Source organism: Narcine bancroftii, chromosome 3, assembly GCF_036971445.1.
Source record: "Narcine bancroftii isolate sNarBan1 chromosome 3, sNarBan1.hap1, whole genome shotgun sequence".
NCBI classification, from domain to species: Eukaryota; Metazoa; Chordata; class Chondrichthyes; order Torpediniformes; family Narcinidae; genus Narcine; species Narcine bancroftii.
In genome coordinates this window covers 84,408,870-84,425,479 of record NC_091471.1, presented here as the reverse complement: position 1 = coordinate 84,425,479, position 16,610 = coordinate 84,408,870, and the positions used below count along the sequence as shown (strand labels likewise).

The window sequence follows — 16,610 nt, the reverse complement described above, 5'->3', positions numbered from 1 at the left end:
GTTGTTGATGTGTAGTGGAGGGTGGTCATTCCTTGAAGAGAGGCTAATGAATGCTTGTTAATACTGATTCACCTGGAAGAGTGTAAATGCAATAGGTTGAAAGTGGCAGTTGAGAGACTAAATAAACACTGAAACTCTGAGGTGCCAATATGAAATAAACAAAAGAGTGCTGCAAACATTTAGTATCTGGCATGATGAAGAGAGGAAAAAGTGAGTTAACATTACAAACTGATGACCCTTACTGCAGAATGGGCTTTTAGAACAGGTTGGTCATCTGTAATTGTTGAATTCAATATTGAGTTTCAAAAGCTGCAACTAGACCACAGGGAATATAACATGGTATTCATTAGGCTTGTGTTTGGACTTTGTTAGAACAGTACAGGAGACTGAAATACAGAGAGGTCTGAGTGTGAGTGGGACAAAGGATTAAAGGGCACATGCAACCTAGTATGACTATATTTCCTTGTACCTTGCTTCCTGTGAGAACACCATTGAATTACTTCCTTCTCAATTTCTTCCACCTTCAAGATTCCAGCAGGTTCCCTTCACTGCTCCTTTCTGAAGAAACAATTCCTTTTGTTACTCCCTGATTCATTGTTCCATCTCCTTGACATGTTTTCCCATGCAATTGTTTCTTCCCTTCTCGCCATCCAGAGACCAACCAAATCTTCCAAGTAAAGCAACAATTCTCTTCTTCCATTCTAGTGTACATCATCGTAAGCTTTGTAATATGGTGCCTACCACACTGGAGAAACCAAGCGAGACTGGGTGACTGCTTTGCAGAACAACATTACAGTAGAAGTCTGAAAATCTGAACTGCTCGGGGATTGGGTCAGTCCGTACTCTTGGATTTTCTGGATTCTCGGGCAGTACTTTCAAAATTCAAATTTAAGGTGGAAAAAGTTGCACTGCTGGTGTGTGGAACACATGCACCATCTACTGTATCTGCTTCACTGCTTGATGGTTCTTTTGCTTTCTTTAAGTACTTTTGTATATTACCTTGTTTATGACATAGTAATTACTTTGTGATAAGATTATTTTGCCCCAAGTGCGCATGTATGATGTCTTAAAGACTGAAGCTATGTTTCTGTTTAAATTAATAACTATTTTCATAGATTTTTCTGCAGTAGCCTTTTTTATATCACACCACATTCTAGTTTCTTAATTATTTCAAGTTTGTCACTCAATTTCAATGTGTTCTTCTTTTGACATTGACTTTAGGATCCATTATTATGGATTTGCAAATACATATGGCAAATACATATGGCATGCATACCACTTATGCATGCACACTCACACAAAAGCCCGCTAACTTTTAAAAGTCTGAGAGGTTTTGAGAAATCTGGATTTCTGGGATCTAAACTTGTGGACTTCTACTTCATTCAGTTAACAAGGGTCATCCTAAGCTTCTGGTTGCCTATTTCTCTAATTATCCATTTCTCCAACTCTGGACTGTACATTTCCTTCAAAACCTAAATTAAATTTGAGGAAGAGCATCTCATCATTACTCTGGGCATTTTGTAGCCTTCAGAGCTCAATATTTTCAGATAGTTTTTGTTTTGTTTTTTATCAGAGATGGTTGTTATTCATGTAATATTAACACAGTTTTTCTTTTTCTGCAGACACTGATTCAGCTGCTGGGCATTTCCTGCATCTGAAAAAAGTGGCTTCCACCTGAGATGCTAATTCTGTTTCTCTTTACAGATAGTGTCTGACCTGGGAAGTGCTGCCAGCAGTTTCTGGTTTCGCTCCAGCAATCTCCTTTCATTGATAGATTTGATTTGCATTTCATATCTTTAAGATACTCCTCTGTGATTATTCTTTTCTCTCTATAACAACCTTCAATAATCTATCAACTTGGCAGTTCAGTCAACGTCAGAACCACTTGTGTAACACTGACCTCATTCTATCACAGCTATTCCCGTTGTTTCTCCCCATGGTCTTTACAAGATTAAATTAACCTGTTTTCTCACTTTCACATTTCTGATAAAGGGATTTCCACCTGAAATGTTAGCTCTATTTCTCTCTCCTTAGATTCCATCTAACCAACTGATATTTCCAACATTTAATGCTTTTATTTCAGATTTCCATTATCTGCAATATTTTACTTTCCAATTATTCCATTGCTCTCTCATTAAGACCCTGTCCTCATATTTGATAAACTTTGACCCATCCAAAGCTCAACCACCCCTTTACTAACTTGATCCAATCTGTTAATTTCCTTTCTGACCCAGGCGAGCATATCACATGGAAAATCCTCCAATGCTCACAATCAAACAATTTTCTAACAATTTTGATATTTGGATCAATTTCTTTGATGTTTTCTTTGTTCACACCTCCATTTATATTCTATCTTTGTTCATTGCCCATTTTTATGATGTGATAAAATTAAGACAGGAAAATCTGTAGACACTGTGGTTGAAGTAAAAACACAAATGCTGGAGAAACGCAGCTGGTCAAACAGTGTCCCTTATGCAGCAAAGGTAAAGATACATAAACAATATTTCAGCATGAGCCCTTCATCAGATATGACAATGTGTAGGCAGCCACCTGAACCTAATGGAGTGGGGAGGGGAAGGGGGAATGGTACAGACCCACAGGATAAGGGAGGGAGAGCACACCAGTAAACAAGGGGAGGGGGGTATAGCTCTGTGAATAGAGAGGGAAGTGGGTGGAGATCTAGAGGAAAGAAGACAGAGGGATGGAGAAGAGAAAGGAAGAACGAGGAGTAGGCAAGGAGAAACCAGAGAAGTTAACGTTAATGTCATCTGGCTGGAGAGTGCCGAGATGGAAAATTACATATGGCTACTCCAATTTACAGATGGTCTTTATTTAACAGTACATGAGACCATGGAGAAATATGTCAGCAGGGGTGAGGGGCACAGAATTGAAATGACTGGCAATGGGAGATCCCTGTCACTGATGCGGATAGATCAAAGGTGCTCAGTGAAGTGATCTCCAGCCTCCTTCATATCTGCTCCCGAGATGAGGTCTTTCAGTCCAGATCATCCAAAATATCTTCCATAATCTTGGCTTCTCCTCCACCACCATCAACTCAGCCCTCACCCATATTACCTCCATTTCCTTTTCATCTGCACTGGCCCTCTTCCCCCGAACACAACAAAAGCAGGATTCTCCTTGCTCTCATCTATCACCCTGCCATCCTCCGCATTCAACACATTATCCCCAATAATTTCCAGCAATACGATCTCATCACCAGACACATCTTGCCCTCTCCTCCCCTATCAACCTTCTGTAAGGACCACTCCCTCCATCAATCCCTTGTCCACTCATCCCTTCCTATTAATATCACCCTCTTGGTACCTTCATCTGTGGCTGCACGAAGTGCAACACTTACATCCACATCTCCTCCCTTATCATCATTCTGGGCTTTAAACAGTCCTTCCAAGTGAAGCAACACTTCACTTGTGTATCCACACTGTCATCTACTGCATCTGATGCTCCCATTATGGAGTTGTGTAGGATAAGAGAAGCAAAGGGGTGATTATGGAAAATGTAGAGATTAAGAAAGAGGGGGTGTTGGAACTTTTGAGGCATATAAAGTGGATAAGTCTCCGAGTCACAACGGAATTTTGCCCAGGACCTTGAGGGAAGTCAGGGAGGAAATAGTGGAGGCTCTGGCAGTGATTTTTCAAAAGTCACAAGAGGGGGGCATGGTGCCGCATGATTGGTGTGTCACAAATGTGGTTCCTCTGTTTGAAAAGGGCTCCAGGTGTAGGCCCACCAACTATATCATCAGTCATCAGTGGTCGGTCATCTAATGGGAGAGGATTCTTAGAGATAATATGTATAAGTATCTAGAGAGGCAAGGACTGATCAGGAACACCCAACATGTATTTGTGTGGGAAAAGTCATGTTTGACAAATCTTGTTGAATTTTTTGAGGAGGTGACTAGGAAGGTTGATGAGGGTAGAACAGTAGATGTTTTCTATGTGGATTTCAGTAAGGTCTTCGATAAGGTTCCATATGGATGGTTGGTAAGGAAGGTTCAGGAACTACGTATTAATGTTGAGATAGTTAGATGAGTCGAGGATAGATGCCAGACAGTCATGGTGGATGGATGGAAGCCAGTGATGAGTGGTGTACCTCAGGGATCAGTGTTGGGTTCTTTGGTGTTTGTCATTTACATTAATAATTTGGATGATGGAGTGGTAAATTGGGTTAGTAAATATGTGGACGATACAAAAATAGTGGTGGTTGAGTGGAATGACCTTCCGGAAGAGGTGGTTGTGGCAAGGTCAATTTTGTAATTTAAGAAAAAATTGGATAGGTGCATGGATATGAGGTTATTGGAGGATTATGGGCAAGGTGCAGGCAAGTGGGACTAGAGGAGATCACTTAAATCGGTACAGACTATAGGGGCCAAAATGGCCTGTTTCCGTACTGTAATTGTTATATGGTTATGTATTACGGCCTCCTCTGCATCTGAGACTCTGGATGCAGGCTGGAAATGGCTTCACTGAGCACCTTTGCTCTGTCCATATCAGTTTCAGGGATCTCCCAGTGATCAACCATTTTAATTCTGCAACCCACTCCCCCGCTGATATGTCTGTCCATGGCCCCCCATGAATTGATGGAACAACACATACCTTTCTAGATCGGCACTTTCTGGTTGGCATTAACGTCTATTTCTCTGGTTTCTGCTAACTTACTCCCCATTCTTTCTCTCTCTTCTCCATCCCTCTGTCTTCTTTCCTCCAGCTCTTTTCCCTCTTCCCTCTCCATTCAAAGAGTCATCCACTCTCTTTGTTTGCTGGTATGCCCTTGCTCCTTTATCCACCTATTACCTCCTGCCTGTGGGATATTGCTCCTCCCCCTGCCCCTCCTGGCCCCACAATTTTCTTCGGGCACATGCATACATTTTGCTCATACTTTGATTGGGAGTTGGTGATCCTCCTGACTGCTAGAAGATGATGGCGATGGAATGTCTCATCTCGGGTCAGATACATAAAATGGATGTATCCCATGAGGTCATGAGTTGATAATAAAATATAAGTACAGTATGTTTCCAGTTATCAGAAATGCTTGGGACCAGATGTTCTTCGGTTAACTAGATTTTTTGGATAACTGAATAATATCTTTAAGCAGCCCAGTAGCATCAGCAGAATTCATGTATCGGTTAACAGAAGAAAATGGAAGATCAGCTCTTGATGATCCCCGCCACCTCCCACCACTGTGGTCAATCCCTGACACCGCCCCACTGCTGAGTTGATCCTGCCTGGGAGCCTGAGGTCCCCACTCCTGCTTGGGAGGCTATTCTCCTTGATGATGCTGGGAAATGAGGACAATCTCCCCATGCACTGCCTGACCCGCTGACTTCCTCTAGTCGCTCACTGATGGCTCGAGATTCCAGCCTGCTTCTCTGAGCTGGCATCTAGCTGTTCAGCGTCTATCTTCTTGGCTGGTTCTGAGGTCTGTTGTTACCAAACTGATTCTAATAGCATGTCAGAGGCCCACATGAGCACGTTATGTGAAAATCTTATTCCAACCTGTAATGTCATGTTGCCACCTAAAAAAAGTTTGGATTAACTGAATTTCGGATAACCCAAGTGTCTTTATCACAATAAAAGAAACATCACATGGTACCAGGAGTGGGCTATCAGTGAGTATCAGTAGGAAACATGGAAAGTGTGAAGGTGCCTGCCATAGTGAATTGTACTGGGAATGTCAACCACGAGTGGCGGTTGTTCAAACAACGATCCATGCTGTATCTGCAAGCCATTGGACTTGATAGCAAACCAGGAGCATGGAAGATTGCACTAAAACTTTCCATGGTGGGACCTAAAGCACTAAAGGTTTTCAACATATTTGTTTTTGCCAAGGCAGATGACCGGGGCAAGTTTGACAAGGTTATCGAGATGTTTAATGAACACTGCTCAGCAAAGAAAAATGAAGCATTAGTGTTTCACTCGTGCATGCAGCTGCAGGCAGAGAGCTTTGATACTTTTTTTTAACAGAGATTTGCAGGGAGTAGCTTGGGCAGATCTTTTTTCTGGAAAGGAAGTTGAGGAGAATTTGTGATAATTTAAAGGTGAGATAGTCAGAGTACAGAATCTATATATCCCTGTCAGGACAAAAGACAAGACCAAATGTTCAAGGGAGCCATGTTTTTCTAGAGAGATTAGGAAGTTGGTTCAGGATAAGAGGGAGGCCTACGTTAAATATAAGAAGCAGAGGATGGATGAGATATTTGAATGTTACATAGATTATAGAAAGAACCTTAAGAGGGAAATTAGAAAGGCAAAAAGAAGATATGATGTGGCTAAAGCAAATAGGGTTAAAGCAAATCCAAAAGGTTTTTACAAATATGTCAACAGCAAAAGGAAAGTTAAGGATAGATGAGGTCCACTGGAAAATCAGAGCGGAGGAATGTCTGAGGAACCATATGAGATGGGGGGGGGGGGGGGGGGGGGATATTGAAAAAATTCTTTTCATCAGTGTTCATGAGGGAAAGGGATCTTGAATTGTGTAGGATAGGTGAGGCAAATGGGTTAGTTATGGAAAAGATAAAGATTAGTAAAGAGGGCATTTTAGAACTTCTGGGGTTTATAAAGGTAGATAATTCTCCTGGTCCATATGGGATTTTTCCCAAGGACTTAAGGGAGGTTAGGAAGGAAATAGCAGAGGCTCTGAATGTGATTTTTCAACAGTCACTGTAGGAGGGTGTGTGCCGAGGGATTGGCAAACCTATTGACCAGTAGGTTTGACATCGATGGTGGGGAAACTAATGGAAGGATTTCTTAGGGATAAAATGTATAAATACCTGGAAAGACAGGGATTGATCAGGGACACCCAACATGGGTTTGTGAGGGGAAAGTTGTGTTTGATGAATATTGTTGAGTTTTTTGAAGAGATGACCAGAAAGGTTGATGAAGGTAGAGCAGAGCAGTTGACGTGGTCTATTTGGATTTTAGTAAGGCTTTTGATAAGTTCCTCATGAACGGTTAGTGAGGAAGGTTCAGTCTCTTGGGATTAATATAGAGATAGTCAGACGGGTTCAGCGGTGGTTGAAAGATAGGCATCAGAGAGTCATGGGGGACAACTGTCTGTCAAGATGGAGGCCGGTGTGCCTCAGGGATCGGTGTTGGATCCTTTGTTGTTCGTCATTTATATTAATGATTTGGATGATGGGGTGGAAAATTGGGTGAGTAAATATGTGGACAATACCAAAATAGGGGGAGTTGTGGATAGTGAGGAGGGTTTTCATGGACTACAGAAGGATTTGGACTGTTTGGAATGGTGGGGCTGAAAGGTGGCAGATGGAGTTTAATACAAATAAGTGTAAGGTGCTTCATTTTGGGAGGAATAACCAAAATAGGTCATATGCAGTGAAGGGGAGGGCATTAAGGAATGCAGAGGAACAGAAGGATCTTGGAATAATGGTTCAGCATTCCTTAAAAAGCTTGTGCTGTTGATGTTTGTGTTTACATTTGTGTTTAAATTGAAATGAATACTGTATTACCATGTTATATTGCTAGATTGAACATCTTAAGGAACAGGGATGTGGTGATTGGGATTTAGTGATCTTCCTGACTGCAAGAGGGCATTGGAGATGGAATGTCCCACCTTGAGTTAGATGCACAAAATAGACGTGTCCCAAGACGTCGTAAGCTGATAACAAAATATAAGTAATACAAAAGAACCCAAGTTTCTTTATCACAATAGAAGGGACATCACAGAGTTCAAGCCCAAAACATTGGTGCTGTATATTTATCTTTGCTACATAAAGTACACTGTGTTTGACCTGCTGAATTTCTCCAACATTGTGGTTTTACTTAATAATGTGATAGTTCTTCATTAAGGATGTTTTACTAATGCAACTTGAAATGGACTGGGTAATCCAATTCCTCAAGCCTTCTGCAGTTTTCAATAAAATTACCGTTGATCCCATGTCTAAATTCCACTCGCTACACTTTGATTTTCTTAGTGTCCAAAAATTGATCAATAAAAAAGCAAAGGTTTATTTCTAGAGATTATCCAGCTATTACAAACTTTGATTAGTCCATACTTGGATAATTTTGTACTGCACTAGTCAAAGTGAAAGAGCAGAGTAAACGTACTAGATTGACATCAGATTCCTTAATGCAATGCATTTCAGGGAGATATTAAGTGTAACTGTCTGAATCAATAAAGCTGATTGAAATGGATAATTGGTATTTTAATATAAAATATTCTATGGGCAGAGAATGAGTGGCAATTACTGCAAAAAACAGATCTATAAATTATGGGCATTAGATTCAATGGTGTTTAAGTGAAACTTTTTCATTTATCATGGAATCCCTATGTATACCAGCTTAGTCTGTTTTCTTTTAAAAAAAGGTAAATTATCCCTTAAAAGACAGTGAAGGATTTTAAAAACATGAATGCTGAGACAACACTTTCGTTTGTGAGGAACACTGAAATTAGAAGTTACCATGATAACATGATCAGCAAGAAATTCCAGAGCGAATTTAGAAGAAACTTAAAGAGTGATGAAAATGCTCCTACAGGAAGTGTTTAAAGTGAGTTGCACATTTAAGGGCTGGCTTCAAAAGCTTAAGAGAGAGGAGGGATCAAAGAGTGAGAAGGATGGATGAAAACAAAGAATGATAGAAGGATATTAGAGTCAATGACAGCATGTGCTAGTTAGGTAGAATGGTCTTCCCTGTACCTTATATCTTAGACATTTTCATGTTTCATGTCTTACCATATTTGCAATAAATTTATTCATGCTCTTTCTTATAAAGTTGTATAAAGTTAAACCGGAAAATCTACTTTAAATATTTTCCATTGCTCATTTCTCTTCTTTGGCTTGGATTCGCGGATGAAGATTTATGGAGGGGTAATGTCCACATCAGCTGCAGGCTCGTTTGTGGCTGACAAGTCCGATGCGGGACAGGCAGACATGGTTGCAACGGTTGCAGGGGAAAATTGGTTGGTTGGGGTTGGGTGTTGGGTTTTTCAACCTTTGTCTTTTGTCAGTGAGGTGGGCTTTGCGGTCTTCAAAGGAGGTTGCTGCCCGCCGAACTGTAAGGCGCCAAGATGCACGGTTTGAGGCGATATCAGCCCACTGGCGGTGGTCAATGTGGCAGGCACCAAGAGATTTCTTTAGGCAGTCCTTGTACCTCTTCTTTGGTGCACCTCTGTCATGGTGGCCAGTGGAGATCTCGCCATATAACACGATCTTGGGAAGGTGATGGTCCTCCATTCTGGAGACGTGACCTACCCAGCGCAGTTGGATCTTCAGCAGCGTGGATTCGATGCTGTCGGCCTCTGCCATCTCGAGTACTTCGATGTTAGGGATGAAGTCGCTCCAATGAATGTTGAGGATGGAGCGGAGACAACGCTGGTGGAAGCGTTCTAGGAGCCATAGGTGATGCCGGTAGAGGACCCATGATTCGGAGCCGAACTCATTTACTGTTGTCTTAAATAGGTTTGTTCCATTTAATTGTTGCATGCACTTTTCACACAATAGGACTATCACAGAATAAATTTCTTGTGCAGCAGTGGAGGGTAGGAAGGTGAAACTGATTATTAATAATTAAATGCTGAGATGAGAAACTATCAGCGTTTGCAATAGATAAGCTGAAGTAGCTGGAATAACTTTTCTTGACTGTATCTATCTGATGATTTAATTGTAGATTAGAACCAGAAATTCTCCCATCTAGCCTCTTCAGCATCGTTGATCGCTGGTACCTTACTCTCCAGGAAGTACATCCTAAACCTTTTCAATCTTCTCATGTGCACCAGTGTGGTTGTACCTTAGGAACCAATTAAAAAACAGAGAAGCTGCATATCATACCTGTGCAACGGGTTTACAGGGTTGGATAATAATGGCACTGTAAAAGTAGTGACTCAGTGAAGGGCCACTGAGGGCAGATATTAAACCTCTGCAATTTTTTAAAGCCATTCTCATATTGTGCTCTCAAATAATAGCCAAAACTTCAATGTTTTTAATTCAATATAAATAAATATATTAGGTTTATCAAATGGAACTGTGCAGATTTCAAAATGTGTGAATTCAAACTTTTAAAAAAAATCAGTGTTGAACAATATTATCAAGATTTCTGCAAACGACATAAATATTGTGATAGTTCGGTTGTTAATAATGAAACTGAGTCAAACAGGAGATGGACTTGGTTATTCTTTACTCATTGTCACATTCACTCAGAAAAACTTGCATTTATCAACACCACGTTAAATTATGGCAAGGCATGCCAAGCTACAAAGGTATGAATATATAGATATAACAAAACAGTAATTGGGCTATAGATATAGGGAACTCATTTGGAGAGGCAGATGGACAGAGATTTTTGTGGAAGAGATAAAGAAAACCAGATGGTGGTTTGCCTCCCTGGTGCCAGGGTCCAGGATGTGGCTACACGAGTCCAGAACATCCTAAAGGGGGAAGGTTGTGGTCCATATCAGTACCTATGACGTTGGTACGAAGGAAGAAGTGGTCCTGCAAAATGAATATAAGGAGATAGGCAGTGAGCTCAGAAGAAGGACCACTAAGGGTGTCATCTCTGGATTACTTCCTGTGCCACGCAATAATGAGGGCACAAATAGATTTAGGTGGAGACTGAATGTGTGGCTGAAGGGGTGGAGTAAAAGACAGGGTTTCAAGTTCTTGGACTACTGGGACCATTTCTGGGGGTGATGGGACCTATTCTGTAAGGATGGGTTACATTTAAATCCCAGAGGTACCAGTCTCCTGGCAGAGGCATTTGCTAGGGCTTTAAACTAGTAGTGTTGGGGACAAGGGTTCACATCAGGGAGGAGAGCAAGAACAGAGCCTTTAGGCAAATTAAAAAGGCTTTTTCACACAATCTGGAGGTGGAACGGTGGCAGGTAATAAATAGTGGCCATAGTAACAATTGTAGAGAGGGTGAGAGACAGAAAGTTAAAGGTGGAAGATCTCTGAGATGCATTTATTTCAATGCAAGGCATGTGGTAAACAAGGTGGATGAACTAATGGTGTGGATTGACATGTGGCGTTATGATGTGATAGCAATTAGTGAGACATGGTTGAAGGAAGATTGTGACTGGAAGCTAAATATTCCAGGATTTTGCTGCTTTAGACATGACAGGATTGGCGGGGTATGAGGGGGAGGTGTGGCATTGCTTGTCAGGGAAGATATTACAGCAGTGCTGAGGCAAGATAGAGGGCTCATCGTGCGAGTCTCTGTGGGTTGAACTAAAAAATAAGAAAGGTGAAGCTACAAATATAGGGGTATATTATAGGCCGCCAAAAGAGGATAGGGAACTGGAAGAGCAAATGGGCAGGGAAATAACTGAGATGTGTAGTAGAAACAGGGTTGTGATAGTTTCAATTTTCCTAACATTGATTGGGAAACACAATCAGTGAGAGGGCAGGATGGCTTAGAATTTGTACAATGTGTGCAGGATTGCTTTTTACAGCAGTATGTTGAAGTGCCTACCAGAGGGAGGCAGTATTAGATCTATTGTTAGGGAATGGAATAGGGCAGGTGATGGAAGTCTGCGTTGGTGAGAACTTTGGATCCAGCGATCAAGGGTCCATGGATAGGGATAGGTCAGGTCCAAGGTTGAAGATCTTCGAGTGGGGAAATGAGAAGGGATTTCAGAAAATTATATGGGCTGATCTTTTTTCTGGAAAGGATGTAGAGGAGATTTGGAGGGTATTTAAAGAAGAGATATTGAGAGTACAGGATCTTTACATGCCAGTCAGAATGAAATGCAAGGCCAAAAGCCTTGGAAACTTGGAAAAAGATTTTATTTTCTGGAAAAATAAAGAAGTTGGTTCGGGATAAAAGGGGGGAATTTACTAAATTTAAGAAGCAAAAAATGGATAAGATGTATGATTATTACAGAGATTGCAAAAAAAACCTACAGATGGAAATTAGAAAGGCAAAAAGAAGGTATGAGGTGTCAATAGCTGATAAGGTAAAATTGAATCCAAAGGGTTTTTACAGATATGTCAATAGTAAAAGGAGGGTTAAGGATAGAATAGGACCACTGGAAAATGAGAGCAGTGAACTGTGCAAGGAACCGTATCAGATGGGAGAGATATTAAACAAATTTTTCTCATCTGTGTTCACAAAGGAAAAGGGGAAATCGGAGGCAAATGGCTTAGTTATGGAAAAGATAGGGATTAGTAAAGAGAGAGTTTTGGAGCTTCTAGGGTCAGTAAAAGTGGATAAGTCTCCTGGTCCTGATGGGAGATCAGGGTGCAAATAGCAGAATCAATGATTTTTCAACGATCACTTGAAGAGGGTGTGGTGCCGCGGGATTGGAGGTTTCCTAATGTAATTCCATTGTTTAAAAAAGACACAAGGTGGCGGCCAAGTAATTATAGGCCTGTAAGCTTGACTTCAGTGGTAGGGAAAGTTATGGAGGGTATTCTTAGAGATGGTGTGTATAAATATCTCGATAAGCAAGGATTGATCAGCAGCACCCAGCATGGGTTTGTGAAGAGGAAGTCATGTTTGATGAACCTTGTTGAGTTTTTCAAAGAAGTGACAAAAAGGGTGGATGAAGGTAGGGCAGTTGATGTAGTCTATCTGGATTTTAGCAAAGCTTTTGATAAGGTTCCACATGAAAAGTTAGTAAGGAAGGTTCAGTCACTATGGATTAGTAGAGAAATAGTAAGATGGGTCCAGAGGTGTCTGGAGGAGAGACAACAGAGGGTCATGGTGGACAACTGTCTGTCAGGATAGAAGCCTGTGATGAGCAGAGTATCTCAACGATTGGTGCTAGGTCCCCTGCTGTTCATAATTTATATTAATGATTTGGATGATGGGGTGGTTAACTGGGTAAGAAAGTATGCAGACAATACAAAAATAGGGGGAGTGGTGGATAGTGAGAAAAGTTTTCAGGGTTAAATAAATGGGACCCAACAGTATCTGACAGATGTTTTCGTTGTAAAAAAGAAATGGGAACAACAATTCATGCAATTTGGACATGTGAGAAAGTAGAAAAATTTTGTGAAGATCTAAACCAGATATTAAATAAAATTACAGAAAACAATATACCAAAAATCCCAGAGATCTTCCTCCTAAGTAACATAAAAAACAAAGAATTTGGACTTGATTTGGATGGTGCACAAAAAAGATTTGTTAAGATAGCTCTAGCCGTAGCAAAAAAATGTATTATGTCAACCTGGAAATTAGAAGATAATTTGAGAATACAACAATGGTATATAGAAATGAATAAATCTATTCCATTAGAAAAAATAACATATAATTTAAGAAATAATATTGAAATATTTGAACAAATATGGGAGCCATACATGGAACACAATAGAGAAAACCTACCAGGGACATCTACCGCCTAAAATAACGAAAGGAGAAGGAAATGAAAAGAATTGACTCAGTGGAATTTCTTGTTTATTTTTATTGAATAACAACATTGTTTGACTGGTTTAATGTATCTTAGATTTTGTACTTTAAATGAATGGGGAGGAGGTAGGGAGGGTGGGATGGGAGGAGGGAGGGGGGGAGAAAATGACACTGTATATATTTGAAAAGGAAAATGTATGTATCTTGGTCAATGTGGTTTATGGTGTGAAAAGTAAAAAATTTAAAAAAAAAAGAAAAGTTTTCAGGGAATACAGAGGGATTTGGTTTGTCTGGAGAGTTGGGCTGAAAGATGGCAGATGGAGTTTAATGTAGAGAAGTGTGAGGCGCTTCATTTCGGTAAAAATAATCGAAATGGGACATATGTAGTAAAGGGGAGGACATTGGGGAATGTACAAGTACAAAGAGATCTTGGAGTTATGGTGCAGGGTTCCTTGAAGGTGGATTCCCATGTTGACAGAGTGGTTAAGTAGGCATTTGGTATGCTGGCCTTCATAAATCATAGCATATAGTATAGAAGCTGGGAAGTGATGCTGTGACTTTTCAAAGTGTTGGTTTGGCCAAGATTGGAGTATTGTGTTTAGTTCTGGTCTCCAAATTATAGGAAGGTTATAGATAAGGTGGAAAGGGTACAGAGAAGATTTACAAGGATGTTGCCTGGCTTAAAATACCTAGAGAACAGAGAAAGATTGAAGAGGTTAGGACTTTATTCCTTGGAATGTAGATGGTTGAGAGGGGATTTGATAGAGGTGTTTAAAATAATGAAGGGAATGGATAGACTAGATGCAAGTAGACTCTTCTTCCTGAGAGCTAGGGAGGTTGAAACAAGAGGACACAAGTTGAAGGTAAAGGGGAAAAAAATTAGGAGAAACATTAGAGGATGCTTCTTCACTCAGAGAATGGTGGCCGAATGGAATAATCTTCTGGAGGAAATAGTTGAGGCAGAGTCAATTCTTTCACTTAAGAGATGGCTGGATATATACATGGATAAGAGGGGGTTAGAGGTTTATGGGCAGAGAATAGGTGGGGGGAGCTAGCGGAGTTGTTTGAATAAACTGGCGTGGACTTGTAAGGCTGAAATGGCCTGTTTCCCTGCCGTAATATATTACCACCCTTGGAATGAGTGGCGGCTAAGAGTCAGTCATATTGTTGTGGATCTAGAAGAACAGAGACCAGAAACATGTGGATCTCCTTTCCTCAAAGATATTCTACCATCAATTGTATGCAAACAACAGGTGAATGGCATAGAAAGCAAGAGACAGAAGATAGAGCAGATTAGAAACCTTTTTGGAGTTGGAAGTTATAAGGGCAGTGAAGAGTACAATGGTTAACATTTTGTTTTTATTCATTCAAGGGATGGTGCCATGCAAGCTAAGTCAGTATTTAATTGCCCATTCTGATTTCCCCTTGAGAAAGTGGTGAGGTGTCTTCTTGATCTATAAACATATTTGAGGTGTTGGTATTACTAGAATGCTATTAGAGAGTGAGTTCCTGCATTTTGTCCCAGTGATAATAAAGGAATGGTGATATTTTTCCAAATCAGAATGGTGTGTGGCTTGGAGAGCAACTTCCTTGGATTTAATGCCTCTCTCCCAGCTGATGGAAGTTGTCGATTTGGAAGGTGAGTAAAATTTCCAGATTTGACCACTTTGGACAGAAGAGATTGAGAGTATGGAATGGACTGTTGGAAAAGATAGTGGGAACTGAATATATCAGCAAATATATCTAAAAATATATTGTACTTGGAGAAACACCTTGATTTGGGAAATAAAGTAAGATGTTAAGAGGCAAAATCTGAGTTTTGTTAGAAGCATATAATGTGGGTGGTAGATAGCAGATGGGTCATAAGTCTGATGTTGAGGAAGATCAGAAGAATAACAGAACAGCGAACAACTTTTGGAGAATAAAACATTTCAGACCAGTTTCCCAAAGGACAGTGATGTTTCCTGGTTCTCATGTCACACATTCCAATCAAGAAAGGAACTAAATAAAGAAATAAAGTAAGTCTTCAGCGACTTTTGATGCTGTAAGAGAGTGCACCTCAAGGAACTGAACTAAATCTCAATGGATAGAAAAAACTACAAGCAGGCAATCTGCAATTTTTCAAAAAATACTTGTGACGATCACAAGAAATCAAGTAGAATACAAAATAAAACATTTTATGGAGCAGCTGATAAAATTATTTTCATAGCAAAGAATAATAATTAATTTCAGTAAAATTAAGCTTTTTTTGATATTTTGGGTCCACTTAAAAGATGACTGCAAACTTTGCCCATGACATTTCAAGTACAGGTATAAGAGTTTTCCAAATTACAGTAATAAATAGATAATTTATGCAATTAAGGTTTTGACAAACTTTGTGATGTAATTAGGATTTTATCTTCTGAAGAGAAATTTTGGCCTTATATACAAGATCAGTTAGAAGTAAACAGGCACGTCACTGAGGTTTTCCTGTGTCATTTGAGATAGATGGTGTAAGATGTTCAGAATAAATGCGAAATTCAAGATAAGCTATTTCAGCTTTGTGTTCAGCCTCGCATTTTCTCTTCAGATTGCGAAATTCGTTAGCTGCAAGATGATCTTAATGTGACAATTATGCAGTGGTTACGCATAAAGGTGAGGAGGAACGTAAAGCTCATAGATCAGGAACTTTCAAGTCAGTTGCAGTAAATTATGATGAGCATTCTATTACTCACTGCTGATCCAAAGTGTCAGTAATGAATCTTCGTGATGTTTTCAGTCACCTCTTTATTTTTCATTTGTTCTGCTTTCGTTCACAGAATGGAATTTCGAAAATAGAAAGAACCCCCCAGAAAAGAACAAAGATTGTAGATTCTGGTGTCACATGTCTCGATAAAGGGTCCAGATCCAAAATGTTGACTGACCATTTCTGCCTGACCCATTAAGATCCTCTGACAATTCTTTGTTTGCTACTGGAATTCAGATAAAACCATTTTTTACTTCAGCTCCAATTTATGACTTAAATAAAAAAACCTGATCATTGTGCTTCAACATTCAACGTACAGTTTTATTCTTATGTTTTAAATTAGTTTCAACAGAAGAAAATAAATGTTTATAAGATATGTATTTTTCTCAAGAAATTGAAGAAAGAGATAATGTCTGGATTTGGAGGTGGCCACCAAAGCTTTTGTTTATCCTTCAGCTCCAGCTGCCTTTCTTCTTGAAGGCTAACATTTCAGCATTCATTTGTTGGAATTATGCAGCTCTTGCACATCGCGTTGTGCACTCCACCCCATCCCACCTTCATCTTCA

The 16,610-nt window shown here is 40.0% G+C and overlaps 1 long non-coding RNA gene across 3 annotated transcripts in view; it reads left to right on the top strand.

The window, feature by feature from the left end:
* The window catches only part of LOC138756154 (uncharacterized), a 37,664-nt gene extending 21,308 nt beyond the window's left edge, over positions 1-16,356 (top strand). Inside the window, exons 2-5 of one of the 3 annotated variants that reach the window (XR_011352807.1) lie at positions 706-831; positions 8,341-8,522; positions 14,881-14,958; positions 16,118-16,356. This is a non-coding gene — a long non-coding RNA (uncharacterized lncRNA). Of the gene's footprint in view, positions 1-705; positions 894-8,340; positions 8,523-14,880; positions 14,959-16,117 lie in introns of all 3 variants that reach the window. The other 2 variants (XR_011352808.1, XR_011352809.1) reach the window with 2 other exon arrangements.
* The last annotated feature ends 254 nt before the right edge of the window (positions 16,357-16,610 follow it).